Consider the following 14625-nt stretch of genomic DNA (forward strand, 5'->3'; position numbering starts at 1 on the left):
CTTTGCCCTCTGATTCTAACAGATTTGGGAATTTTTCTCTTATTTCTTGAAATAGGGTATTCAGGTTTTTTGTTTGGTTGTGGTTTTCAGGCGATATGGTCATTTTTAAATTATTCCTCTTTTAATTATTCCTATTTTCCAGATCAGTTGTTTTTGATAGGAGATATCTAACCTTTTATCTATAACCTCAATTTTTTGACTTTATACTAATATTTCTTGTCTCAATGTAGTCATTGAGTTCTATTTGCTCTATTTTATTTTTCAGAAAATCCACTACCTGAGTAGGGCTTTCCACCTTCCATTCAATACGATTTATTTTCTTTCTATTTTAACCCCTAAATTCTCATTTCATTTCTAATTTCATTTTTTAAAATCTTTCTTCATTTCTTTTAGCCACATTTTTAATTCTTGAAGCCAAGACTTTTTTTTCTCTGAGACTCTGCTTATAGTTGTTATAAGGTTACTGTCTTCTTCTATGTTTACCTCTAGTGCTTCTCTTAACCATTTCTTCATTGTGATCAATGTTTTCTTCTGTTTACTCATATTTTCAGGATCAGTTCGGGATTGGGATTTTGTGCTTGGACAGTCCCCTTGGACACTTTGGGAAGAGTTAATTAGGCTTTGTTTAGTCCTGTCCAATGTATAGTCTGGATGCTGATCTGGATAGGGTAGCTGATATTAGGTCTCTGCTTTAGTCTCTGGCTTCTCTCTTGCTCTCCTAATAATCCATTGTGGGTCATGGCCTCTGTTGTCTTGCACAATCCTCAAATGGAAATTGGTTCCTTCCTTTAATGGATCCCAGATAGGCCCTAGTGGGATACTGGAAATCAAGCTGCTCTCAAGCTTTCTGCTCTGAGAAGTACATTGCATTACTGAGCACTGCCTCTCTGAACAGAGACATATGGAGGTTGGTTCTGACCTTTCTGTTCTCAGAGGCCAGGGCTGGGATCTAGTTTCAGGTACTTGAATACTGGAGCTTGAGCTAGCTTGTGACCTCCCCCATTCAGAAGATTGGCTGGCTTCAGATCTGGTTTTGAAGCTCACTTTGTCTTTCTTGGCTGGGCTCCTTTCCCTAGCTCCTGGAATCTTCCCTCTACCTCTACCCACTCCCAGCTCTAGAATGGATGCAGGAGCTTGTTTCGGTTTCTTTTTCAGTTTCTTTATCATTGTTTTTTCTGGGTCTTTTCCCTATATTTGTTGGGGTTTATGTGGCTGAATGAGCCTTCTCTGTGACCTTTTACTTGGCCATAATAACCATTAGTCTTTCCATGGAAATCTAAGAGTTAAAAATGACAGGATAGATAGAACAGAAAGGGAAGGAATAGGTTTCCTTAATATAAGGGAAAAGAAACCTCCTGGCCCTTGCAAACTCTAAAGAAAATACTATGAAGTGTCTATCAGCGATGAATTGGACCCTGGAGGTAAATTACATTAAAAAAAAAGCATCACATAGATTACACTGTACATAATTGTACTTATTCCTTGAAGGTAAGAATCAAATTTTATGTCATTGTTTTATCTTCAGCATTTAGCACAAGGTCTTGTACATAACAAGTGCTTGTTAAATTAAAAGGTTAACTTCTTGAAAGGGATCCCATTGAAAGTCTCCTATTTCATGGCTATTATTTGTAATTGCTGCTGTATTTATTTTATCCGTGGCAACTCTGCTAGATGACAGGAACTGCAGTAGGAGGTTCAGGAGCTGTAGTCAAATATTTTTCATTGGTTGCTATGTTAGCTAGACAGATTTTTAAAAATCTTAATGCTCTCTAGATGACCATGATCATAGGTAAACTCCAAAATTTTGCCTAGGGATTCTTGTGAATGGACCTTAAAGATGGTTTAAGAAAGCTCCTTGAAAAAAGAGACAGTTTTTGTCTTTGTATTCCCAGTGTTTAGCAGTATCTTGCCCATAAGAGGCACTTAATAAATATTTGTTGAATTGAATTGAAAGAGTAAGAATTAAGCCTTGGTAGGACTGGCATCTATGGGGGAAATGTATTTAATTGTTCAGAACATTTAAAACTATGACAACAAACAGAAAGATAAATTAATCATACATGTACAGTTTAACTGAATGTGGCTATTAAGTAGAAAGGAGGCTGCTGAGTTTTTTGGGCCGTCTCAAATTTCCTTTGATTGATATGACTCATTTTAAATCCAAAGCAGCTAGTTTTCAAAGGAAGCAACAGGGATATTAGCATTACTTAAATATTCATGATGGGCCATAAGGGAGGAGGAAGACATTTTGATGTGGGACAATTGGCCACCTTCCACTCTTCAGGCAGACACATTGCTATCACTTATTTCCAGAAGTTTGTACTATTTCCCCCACGTGTGTTGGGGAGGGAGAGTATCTCAACTGACTGCCCCCAAATTATTGAAGGCATAGTGATTCAGAGGGAAGAGACTTGGAATCAGAGGACCTGGGTTCAAAACCTGATCCACACCTTTATGACCTGCAACAAGTCTCTTACAGAACCTCCGTTTTCTTATATGTAAAATGAGCCACTGGATTAAATGGCCTCTGAGGGCTATTTCAAGATCTATATTCCTAAAGATAAGACTGGCAAAAACAAAACAAACAACCCCCCTCAAACCAAACAAAAAAACTAACATAAAAACAAACCATCCAAGCAGACTTCTGGAGAATAAGGATTGTTTTGTAGCTCCATTGCTTGGCATATAGTAGGTGCTTAATTAGTGCTTGCTTGTTGATTGTTTGCCCAGTGTAAGCCACGTGGAATCAATAAGGACAAAAGCAAATTCCCTGGTCTCCTTACTCCAGAAGCACAGAGGGACGCACGTGTTAGCGGGACAATGAAGAGCCACACTCCCCCGCAGGGTACGCTGGCTGTGTCCCTAAAACACAATGCAGGACGAGGCAGGCCGGCTCGGAGCGAGCAGATTGCGGCTTCCTTCGGCTCCTTGTAACCCGACCCAGGCAGGCAGCCCCAGCCTTGGGTCTCCCCACTAGGCAGTGGGAGGACGCGCGGCAAACCCCACTTCGCGCTAAGCCCTCCCCAGGACTGGCTGCCAGGCCCCCGCCCTCGTGGGTTTCGCCCATTCATTCATTTATTTATTTATTCTTCAGTAGCAGCGGAGGGGCGGAGTGGAGGACCGGGAACTCGAAGGGAGGAGGAGTAACGGGCTAAGGAGGGAGGAGGGAGGGAGGGAGGCTGATTAAGGGGAGGGAAGAAGGAGGACACCGCAGCGGCGGCGGCGCTGCCGACTGCGCGGCGCTCAATGTTAGCGGAGCCGGCGGCGGGCGCGCACGCCCTCGGCAGAGGGACTGCCACAATTCTCCCCAAATTGCTTCCTCGGAGTTGCTAGCAGCCCTGCTCTGTGGAGGGGAAGTGAGAGGAGGAGGCGGTGCTGGAGGGAAGGGGGTGCAAGGCGACGGAGGTGGTGGCAGCCCAGGACCTGGTGCCGCAGCCGGAGGGAGCCAGAAAGCGTGGCCACCCGCGCGCCCCCGCTGAAAGGTGGGTATCTCCCCTTTGGCACCCGGAGCCCAATGCAGCGGTGGCGGGATCTCCTCCGGACCCTTAGTGGGGGAGGCAGGCAGGCCGGGGGCATCCCACCCCTTTCTCCTCTCATCCCTTTCTCTTTTGGGGGCGGGAAGGTTACATAGTTAGTAGCTCTCCATGAGTTGTGGTGGAAGCAAAGGGCCCCGCTTTCCTACACAGGCTTCTTTCTTTGGTAAGAGAATGGGGGTCTAGAGATTGAGTGGGAACCTCTTTTGTAACACCTCGAGGGAAGGAATAAAAGTGACTAGGGGTGGATGCGTTTGGTCAGAGGTTTTGGGGTCAGAATGAAGGAGGGAGACGTGTCATCACTGAGGGGGTTGTCTGGTGCAAGTTTTGAAAGGGTCTGATGAGTAGAAGCAGTATGTTGGGTTACAGGGAAGGCTTTCTTCGGGACATATGGATTTGTGTCCTGGATTACAGGGTTACCCTTAATATTTCGAGTTTTATTTGTAGCTGAGGTAATTAATATGTTCCAATATTCCAGTGGATCTGAGTTCTCATCGATATGGATATCCCCACATAGTTGTATGGATCAAAACCCCTCCATACCAGCCCATTCTGGGTGTGACTCTGTTCCTTGTCCTCACTTGAATTCTCCATGGAGAATCCATTTAACTGTGCCTTGGGCGGTCTTCCTTGTTCAGGCTTTATTTAAAAACAAATTACTTCCATCTCACCCTAACCCACGGGATCAGTGGTAAATACAGTCTTTCCTTAGGTACAAGTTGCCATTCCTGGTTATTCATTCCACCCAGGGCAAATCGCTGCCCATTTGTGTCCTTACATCTTGGTGATTCTTGCCTATGTACTTCATAAGACTTCCATGAGTCTATAGCTAAGGATGACTGGATGCTTCCCTTTAAGATGTCTGAATATATCTGGGGTTCCAGGGCAGCATTCTGCCGGTCTACCTCCATTTCCAGTCATGCATGACCTTGGTGATCTACTTTACACCATTTCTTGGCCATTTCTGGGGCAACCAGCGCTGGCCGTAAATGAAAATAATGCCAATAATATATTGCCGCTTCCTTACAGCCACCAGCCACCACTCCATTCTAGCCATCTCTGTTGCTAGAGTATTTAAAAATAAAATAACCAAGTAAAAAAAAATATGAGAAAGGGAATATTAACTAACATCTTTTGGAAGTCACCATGATGATTGGAACACTCTGGGTCCTAGGTAAGAAACAGTGTTATTTAAAGTGGGATTAAGTGGAAGCTGAAGCTAAGGAACAAGTTTTGGATAGCTGTAAGTGGACAGAGGAAAGGGACTTTTTGCTCTCTTTATTGTTTCTGGCTCTTTTGAGGGAGGAGGGTAATTTCCTAAGCTTTCATGGATGTCAGGGGCGGGGATTTTCACCTGAGGTTGAGAATCATACCTAATACAAATCTTGTGTTGTTTGAGGGGGGGTAATCAAAGGATGGAAATCTCCTTTTCTTTTGTCTCCATTAGTCACAAGGTGATACGCTGATGGAATAAAAGTGATTGTGACAGGCTGAGAAGTGATGGTAAAAATGAATTGTGGGGTATTGGGCCAGGCATATGGATTTCAGGTGCCAGAGTTGAAAAGTATAGGGATAAGGGTAGACTGTATTAATAATGGAACTTTAGGGCAAGGTTGCAGAATTTGTTAAGGTTGTAGGGTTGAATGAAGCTAGAAAAAAAAATAGGATCCTTTGCCTATTGTACCAGCAGATAGTGCTTGGTGAGCTGAGGAGGGAAAAGACAGACAGGAGGAATGAAATACCAGATTTAGTTACTGAAACCTCATGTGTGTGGAATTCAAACAGGCGAATATTCAATGGTGCATTTTACTGTCGGTATGCCCTGTATGCAGCAGTGAGCTCCCTCCACCCAAATTAAGTTGGGGGGAGGAGTACAAAGAGGAAGAGGCTAGAGATATGAGTTAGCAAGGAGAGGATGGTGCAGAGTGAGGTAATGGAGGCTTAATTTATAAGGCGTATAGTGCATTGTAGCCCTACAAATTTTAACGAGTGTGCAGGATGCCGTATCTTGACTTTGTGAAGAATCCCCTATAACACTAAAGAGTTTGATATTAATGTTTTTATATATGCACTATTTGTCCGTGTTTTGAAAGATGCTGTAGATTGTAACTTTTCCCATGCTGTTTGCAACTGAGTGAGCTAGGAACTTGGAGCTAGCCCTTTGTTTTTGTTTGCATTAATTTATTCTTTAATTTGAAAGGGGGTTTCTTATACATTATGTTTTGAATACATTTATTATCTGAGAGCTAACTCTTTGTCTACATTATGGATTCTAAAGAGTTGCATTTCATTTGATGAATGAACTGGCTGAAATAGCATTTAAAATGCATGTATATTAGCAGTATCAGGCTGAATGTAGATCTGCCTCCAGAATTTGAAAGCCACATTTACTTATTTTGATTGATTAAACTTCCCTCTACCAATTAAAGGTTTAAATTTAGTTACTCATTCCTCTTCCTCTCTCCTTCCCCTTTTCTTGTAGACTTTATGTTCATAAAGAGGATTTCAAATGTAACACATGCCTGGAAAAAATTTGCACCTGCTAATGAGTTTGCTTTACCTTTTTTTCCCTTGCCCTGTGTGGGAGTTTAAAGGCCAGAAATGGTTTCATAACGGTAGTCACTCATGAGCTCATTGTCTCCAGTAGTGACCATTTACCATTTCCTTAAAGGATAGTTTCACTTATGAGTGGGTACACCAGGAATTACACACATCCTGTAACTATTTGGGTTGCAGCACAATTAGTCATAAACAGTAATGAAGGAAAGATGCAAAACTTGGGATCTCCACACACAAATACATCACTGATTAGCTTATCTTCCCTGCGTCAGTAGTTGAGTGTAGGTGGTGGGCATGTTAATGGATTACATTTGGAATAAACAGAGTTCATATCAACTTACTAATTATAATAATGTTGAGGGCAAGATGAGAAGGGTTGCTTTATTTTGAGATGGAAATAGCCGTTATCTCAGAACTCAAGCATGTCAGCTGGCACGAAGCTCGCCTCTACCGAATTTTATGCAATATTGTCCTAAGCCATGTAAATCTATTTCACTTTCACAAACTTTGTTCTATTGACTTAACAGCCTCAGGCACCACAAATAAGATATAACATTTACTGTGTTGCTTAATTTTATTATCTGATGATGGAGAATTATACACCCACAAGAACACCTGGCTATGTTTTTGTTTTTGGTAGTGGTAGTTGTCTTTTAATCAGTCCAAGGTAGATTGTAGCACTTATCTTTTAAAAAATGAAAATAAAAATAAAATAAGGGCAGCTAGGTGGTATAATGGGTAGAGAGTCAGGAAGACTCATCTTCCTAAGTTCATATCCAGCTTCAGATGCTTACTAGCTGTGTGACCCTGGACAAGTCACTTAATCCTCTTTGCCTCAGTTTCCTCATCTGTAAAACAAAATGAGCTGGAGAAGGAAATGGTAGGCTACTCCAGTATCTTTGCCAAGAAAACCCCAAATGGGGTCCCTGGACATGACAGAAAAATGACGGGAAAAAAATAAGTGCACTTAAAAAAAATTTGATGGCACATTTTCTCCAGAATGAATTTGTTAGCATGCCCTGTTTATCAGTGTGTCACCTGAAGTTAATCTACTGATTGCAAATGATGCAGATAAAAATGAAAGTTAAAAAGATATTATCATTTACTAGAGATACATAATTCAATTAAACAAGTATTGACTAAGTGCTTATAGCATATGCCTGTTATGATGCTAGGTACCTTTTATTCAGAGACAAAAAGTGGGGAGCCACTTTATTCACCTCAATAAAGTCAAAGTGTTAAATCTCATTTGCCTATCTTTGCTTAGATTGTTACTCTCAGGATTTCTATACCAGCAATTGGACATTTGAAATGATTGATTAGCATATTAATCAGATAGCAAATTTTATAAAGTTTGTCAGGGAAGTAATGGCTTTTCTTTACTGTATGCAAATTATAACACCCAGTCTTTATTACTATTATCACTATAACTTTGTCATTGGCATCATAAAATATAGGCAGCTGGGTGGCACAGTGCTGGGCCTGGAGTCAGGAAGCTCTGGTTTTAAGTGCAGACACAGGTACTTACTGGCTGTATGGCCCTGGACAAGTCCCTTAACCTCAGTCAGCTTCCTCAACTGTAAAATGGGGATGATAATAGCACCTATATCCCAGGGTTGTGATGTCAATCAAATGAGAAAATATTTGTAAAAAGTTTTACAAAGCTTAACATGTTAGCTCTTGTTGGTGTTATCATCATCATCATCTGCAGGTGACCAGGTCTAAAATAGATGAAAATATGTACATTATTTAAAAGGTTGAATGAAGTCTATCATTCAGGCTGTCCAGTGTTGGTTTTCTTTTGAGGATGCATCTTATATCACTAGGACACTATAAACCCCACTGAGAGCAGGAACTTTTTCTTATCTAAACTTTATTTACACTCACAGAACATTTGGTTTAAAATCTTAAAAAGAAACATTACTACTTTACCGATATGGAGAAATTTTAAAAATTACAGTATAGTCTGGCTCACTTATTACATGTAAATGAGGAATACATATACTAAATCATCGTAATTGAAAGAATGATTAATCAGGGCATTTTGGTGGAGTAGAAAGAGTACTTGATGGCTGAAGATCAGGGTCCAAATCCCAGGTTTGAGGAATAGGGGTTTTGTTTGTTTGTTTGTTTGTAGCTTGGGGGAAAAAACTGGTAGAGAGAGAGATTTCTCTTCAGAAATCTTCATTTCTTGCATACATTTTGGTGGGAAAGCACGGGTTCAGTCAACAGCTTAGAGTCTAGGATGTGGATAAGACAAAAACACACAATTAGATAGTATCACATTTTATAAGTACATTAGAGAGATACAAAGCAAATTATGTGAAGTCAAAAAGGAACAGGCATTACCAACTGCTGGCATCAGGGAAGGCTTCGTAGAGGGCATGTCATTTGAATTGAATTTTAAAGGATAGTGAGGATTTCAGCAGGTGAAGAAAGGAAAGGAGAACATTGTAAGTACTGGGAATAGCATGAATGAAGGAATAGAAGTAAGAAAATACATGGGATTTTTCAAGTCACAGAGGATAATCCAATTTGACTAGAACATGGAGTCTTGAAGAGGAATAGAAGAGAGAAGGCAGGAAATGTCAGGTGGCATCAGATTGGTGGAAGGCTTTGAATGTCAAACAACAGAAGAATGTCTTTCTACCGAGGAAGGTAGATGGAGCTTAGTGGATGGAGTGCTAGGACTAGAGTCTGGAAGACCTGAGTTTAAATCCAGCCTCAGATATTTAATAATAATAATAATAATAGCGAACTCTGTGCCAGGAAATGTGCTAATCCCTTTACAATTGTTATCTCATTTGATCTTACAACAACACTGGGAAGTAAACGCTATTATTATCCTCATTTTATAAATGAGGAAACTGAGGCAAACAGACCTTAAGTGACTGGGCTGGTTAGTGTCTGAGGCTAGTTTTTTCCCTTGGGCAGATCACTTAACTTCTGTTTGTCTCTGTCTCCTTCTTCAGCTTCAAAACCTGAATAATAATAGTACCCTCCCAGAGTTGTTGTGAGGATAAAATGAAATAATATTTGTAAAGTTCCCTGCACATAGTAGATGCTATGTAAATGCTAGCTATTATTTTTATTACCTCCTCAGTATTCTATAGTAAGCTCTAAATATTGAGAAAATAACCAGAGAGCTATTATAAGATTCTCAATCATCAACTGTTCAGAGGGTCCTCTATACTCTCCTTGCTGAGGCAGTTACAATTGAAACAAGGGGTTTTGAGTTAACCAGGATATCAAATTAACCAGAACGTTCCCCCTTTTGTGAGTACAGATAAAACATGCATTGTAGCTTCATTTTTTGATAGGTCTCTGCTTCTTCACAAATGTTCACAGTGCCCTGCTGAATAATTTTAAAGGAGTCAATCACAGAGCCACATCAGAGGAAGTGGAAAGACTTGCGTTGGTCCTCAAAGGCATCTGCTCTATGCATGTGGTTAAATACAAACGCAAGTGATATTTGTAAGATGTACGTATCAATTTCACTTTACCTTCCAACCTGCTGACAAAATTATAGAAAAAAGAAGCACTAGCACCGAATGGTAGGTTGCCAAATTTGCCATTCGTTCCAATTTTACCCATTTTAATTTTTGAAAATCTTTTTATTGAGCAGAGGTATGTCTGAAAGAAAAATATTTCTTAAATGTGGATAAAGTAGGAACAAATAAGCAGCAAAAACTTTAGCATGAATAGAAACTTAGCATGTATAGAAACTGTGAGTGCAAATATGGAAGTTTTAGTTTTTTGTTTGGTCATCTTGGGAAACCTCAGACTGAAAGCAGGTCTGCTCTGGGGAAATTCCTCCAAACAGGATGCACAGTAGAGTCTAGGCCAAGTGATTTCTACTTGGCAGGAGCATTGGTTTTGGAGTCAAAGAATTGGCAATTGAATCCTGACTCTGCCATTTACTACCTATGTGACTTTGGGCCAGTCACCTTACCCTTGGAGCCCTGTTTTCTTCATCAGTAAAATAAAGGGATTGGACCAAGGTCTAGCTCTAAATCCTGATCCCATGGCCTTTAAACCTGTTCTGCCCTAGCTGGGAGGAATGTCCAAGAGACTCCAGGGGCAGTGAAACATTCATAGATTTTTATCATTTTGTTGAATATTTCATTTTCCATTTTAGTGCCTTTGACTCTGCTGTCTAGAATACACTCAGTCCTTTTAGACTTTCTAGATTAAAGTGCAGCTCAATTGACACTTTCTGTATAAGACCTCACCAGTTGCTAGTACTTCTCCCCCCTCCCCAAATTACTTTGTATTTCATTTATATATAGGGTGTCCCAAAAGGCTTAATGTGGTTTTAAGCTATTTAAGCTTATCAAAGCTTAAAACTGCACAATGTTTATATGTATGTTTTATGTTTCCTAATGGTATGGAAACTCCTTGATGGGAGGGCCTTCCATTTTTGTCTTTGTATCCCCAGGACCCAGGATACTGCCTGGCAGTCAAATCAGTAAACATTTATTAAGTGCTTACTAGATATTGGGGATACAAGGAAAGGCAAAAGACAGTCTCAAGGAACTCACAGTCCCGTGGGAGAGACAACATGCAAACAACTAGGTGCAAACAAGCTATAGACAAGATAAATTGAAAATAATCAATAGATAGAAGGTATTAGAAGTATGCAGGATTGGGAAAGGCTTTAGCTTGGACTTTAAAAGAGCCAGAGAATCCAGGAGGTAGAAATGAGGAGGGGAGAGCATTCCAGGCATGGAGTTTAGCCAGTGACAGTGCCTCGTGTTAGGAAATGGAGTATCTTGTGTGAAGAACAGCATGGAAGCCAGTGTCTCTGGTTCAAAAAGAATAATGGATGTAAGATACTAGAAGACTGGGAAAGTGGGGAAGGGAGAACTTTGAATGTCGAACAGAAGGTTTTAGATTTGGTCCTTAATGGGATAGGGAGCCACTGGCGTTTATTGAGTGGGGGGAGCGGTTGAGGAAGAGAGGCTGGGTGTCACATGATCAGACCTGAGCTTTAGGAAGATCACTTTTGTGGCTAAGTGGGGAATGGACTAAAGTAGGGAGAGACCTGAGGCAGGGAGAGCCCAACAAGGAGCTATTGAAAGTTCGGAGGTGAGGTGATAGGGGCCTGCACCAGGCGGGTAGCAGTGTTGGAGGAGAGAAGTGGACATACACGAGAGATGTTAGGAAGGTAAAATAAACAGCCTTTGGCAGCAGAGTGTATATTAGGGGAGGTGAGAGAGGGAAGAGGTGAGGATGACCGCTAGGTTGTGAACCTGGATGACTTGGGAGGATGGTGGTACCCTCAACAGTAATCGGTATGGGGACTGGATCTTTGATGTCATTGGAATATGGAACTATCAGGCAAGGAAACTCCCTCTGCCTATGTAAATCAGCAATTTGTTGTCCTAAAGAGGTTTCTAGAACACTTAATTGTTAAGTACCTTGCCTAGGGTCACACAGGCAGGATGTGTCCAGCAGAACTAGGTCCTGGTTTCAAGGCCGGTTTCTCTAACCAGGCTGCCTGCTTCCCTGATATTGATATATAGTTAGTAATTATTTTTTATTTATTTTTCATAGCCCATCTTAGCCATAACCTCTTCCTGAAGTATATATTTGGGGAGGAGGGCCAAATGAGTGTTTTAGCCCTCCAGCTGTTTGGCCTAAGTTCACTTTTTTCATTCCTGGGCTGACTTCATCGTTTTACATTAAGGTGATGTCATCTCTGTAGAGGAATAAAGCAGCAACTAGCTTTATTTTCTGGAGTAAAAGCTTGTGTGAGCCAGGCAGCACAAACTGGAGGGTTGAATATACTGTCACATCTTCCTCTATTTTATGAAGCTGAGGATTTGTGGGAAAAAATTCATCAGTCAAGATTCTGGCTAACTCAAATAGTTACCAGTTGCAAATTAAAAAGCCCTCTTCCTATAGGAATTAAAATACATGCTTAAGCCTCTGCTGTGTGATTCCAAGACTGTAATAATATACTAGGCTGGCAAAAAAAAAAAGTGTTCTGCAGTCATTCATTTCATCCTTCCAAAGAATGGCATAAAAGCCAGAGCAGCTTAGAAAAGTCCATGTGCTTTTGAAAAGGAAGAGTAAATGGTGTTGAGAACATAAGACTTGAGAGAATGTGTTCCCCTGCTCTGGATTCTTTCCCTTTTTGAGGAAAGTTCACACTAATGTTCAGTGTGGCAGAGAGGCGTGACAGGGGGAGAGTGGGTGGACATTGCTTTTGTATGAAATCACAATGTGTACATTGTTTTGAAATATTCTTTTCATCATACATTTAATTATGAAAACAATTCTCAGCATCCAAAAGGATGACAGATGTTCCACTGTGACAAGCATAAAGGATGTAAGATAGGGAAAGCTGGCTGTACCTCCTTGGGGGAACAGTCATAGTTGAGTGTTTGCTGAATGCACATGTGACCATGCTCTGATTGGGAAGTGGGGGAAGGAAGGCGACCCTGAGCCACCATCTGGGCCTCAGAGTAGAATTAGGTGGAGCCCCAGGGTATTCCCTTAACCAGACAAGGGAAACCTGAATAAAATGTAAAGGGCTTCGCCTGACCTTCAAACCCCAGTGTAAATTCATACAATTCTTTGCTTTGTACTCAATTCACTAATCACACTGGATTGTTCTCTCCCTGTCCTCCACCCCCAATCAGCCTTACATGCTACTGTACTCCCTCCTCCTCCTCTGCCTTATTGTTGCTGCTGTAGTTTAGTTGTGTCCAACTCTACATGACCCCATGGACCACAGCACACCAAGGCCTTCTGTCCTCCACCATGACTTGAAGTCTGTCCAAGTTCATTGTTTTCCATGACACTACTCATCTGTCTCATCCTCTGCCTGTCCCCTTTGCCTACTGACTTTTAATTTGTTCATTCATCCTATCATTCAACTACAACTGTGTGCTGAAAGTATGATCGGGAAAGATCCCACCCTCAGGAAATTTAGAATTTAGTAGAAGGATTAGGCAAAGAAAACAAAACAAAAACTTGATGGCAGTTTCTCTAAGGAAGAAAGATGTAAATATATATATATGTATATATATACATATATATATACACACGCACATATACATATTCACATACATATATGTGTATATACATATATATCTCTTCATATATATACACACACACACACAATTGCTAGGGTAGGTCTTTACAACGGCAGGGAGAGCATCAAGGAAGAATTCTTACCCATTCCATAAATCCAACTCATATCACCTTTTCTTGTCCTTATTTTTAACATGGTGTCAAGATATCTCAAAACACTTTATTTTGCACCTATTTGGTATACAGGATCATAACTCTAGAGCGGGGAAGGGATATTAGGGGCCATCTATTCCAAGTTCATTTGACATTTGAGGAAACAGACCTGAGAGGTTAGGTGACTTCAGCTAGATCACAAAGGTAGTAAAAATCCAAGGCAGAGTTAGAACTCAGATCTTGGGATTCCAAGTTCTTCTCAACCATATCACCATATCACTCCACTTCATATCTATGCAGCTCTTATCCCCTGCCAGACGCTAAGGTCCCTAAGGGAAAAAAAACCCCCAGATATCATATACATTTTGTAGCTCCCGTAAATGGTACTCACCTTAGAAGACTCCTCTGCCCCTGTAACCTCCATTTTGAGGAAGTATCAAGACCAGCCATGCTCACTCCACTTGCTGCGTGCTCTAGGCCTCAATTCAACACCTTCTGTACTCTCTTTTTCCACCCACCCCACCTTTTCAGTTCCCTCTTATTTGTTGTCTTCCTCCATTAAAATATAAGCTCTGTGAGAAAATGGAATTTTTTTTTGCTTGCATGTCTCTTTCTGGTACCTAGCTAAGCATCTTTGGTGACTTGCTTGTTGACCTGACTCTGCTCTGTATAGAGTAGGCACTTGATAAAATGTTCATTGAATCGAATTCCCCATTTTTGTGTTTCTAAGTGAAGAAGGCTCAAGGAAATGAGGAGCAATAGGAATGGGACCATAGTCTCAAATTTAGGCTTGGAGGTATATACTTTAAAAGTCTAGCCCAACCCCTATATTTTACAGATGAGGAAATAGATGCCTAGAGATTAAATGACTTGTCCAAGTTCATCACAAATAACAGCATTGAGTGTACACTTAATAATGTTTGTCGAATTAAAGTCTCTATTACTGGATTTCTAAGGGAAAGGGAGAGAATAGTGAGTCTCGGGAAGGTGGAGGAAGTGAGGAGCATGGGAATCAAAGAAGCATAGACTTAATGTTTTATGTAGCAAGGGTATGCTGGAGCCAGCTGTAGTTGGAGAGCCAAATTTTCATTGTAAGCATTTATTTGCACTTCAGATATCAGCAAACCCTGCAAATCAAGACTTGATTTGTTATTTTATTGATTGACTTAGGAAAATGATAGAGCATATTATACTTAAAAGTGTCCTAAATCCATACTTTTTCTGCACCTCCCCCCAATCTGGTTTTTAAACATTTACCAGGATACCCCTGGTTGTAAGGAATCTTTACAGGATACAACCCAGTCTTCTAATTCCAAGTACAACAGTCATTCCACTGTAC

The 14625-nt window shown here is 40.8% G+C and overlaps 1 protein-coding gene across 2 annotated transcripts in view; it reads left to right on the forward strand.

The window, feature by feature from the left end:
• The window catches only part of LOC110198225 (PALM2-AKAP2 fusion protein), a 267027-nt gene that overhangs the window by 108278 nt on the left and 144124 nt on the right, over positions 1 to 14625 (forward strand). Inside the window, exon 1 of one of the 2 annotated variants that reach the window (XM_078152853.1) lies at positions 3199 to 3482. The exons of the other annotated variant lie outside the window; for it this stretch is intronic. The gene's annotated coding sequence lies outside the window, so the exon portion shown is untranslated. Of the gene's footprint in view, positions 1 to 3198; positions 3483 to 14625 lie in introns of those variants that run through there. 2 annotated transcript variants of the gene reach the window in all.

The sequence above is a fragment of the Phascolarctos cinereus genome, unplaced genomic scaffold, assembly GCF_003287225.1.
Source record: "Phascolarctos cinereus isolate Bilbo 61053 unplaced genomic scaffold, phaCin_HiC Scaffold_4;HRSCAF=312, whole genome shotgun sequence".
Lineage (NCBI taxonomy): Eukaryota > Metazoa > Chordata > Mammalia > Diprotodontia > Phascolarctidae > Phascolarctos > Phascolarctos cinereus.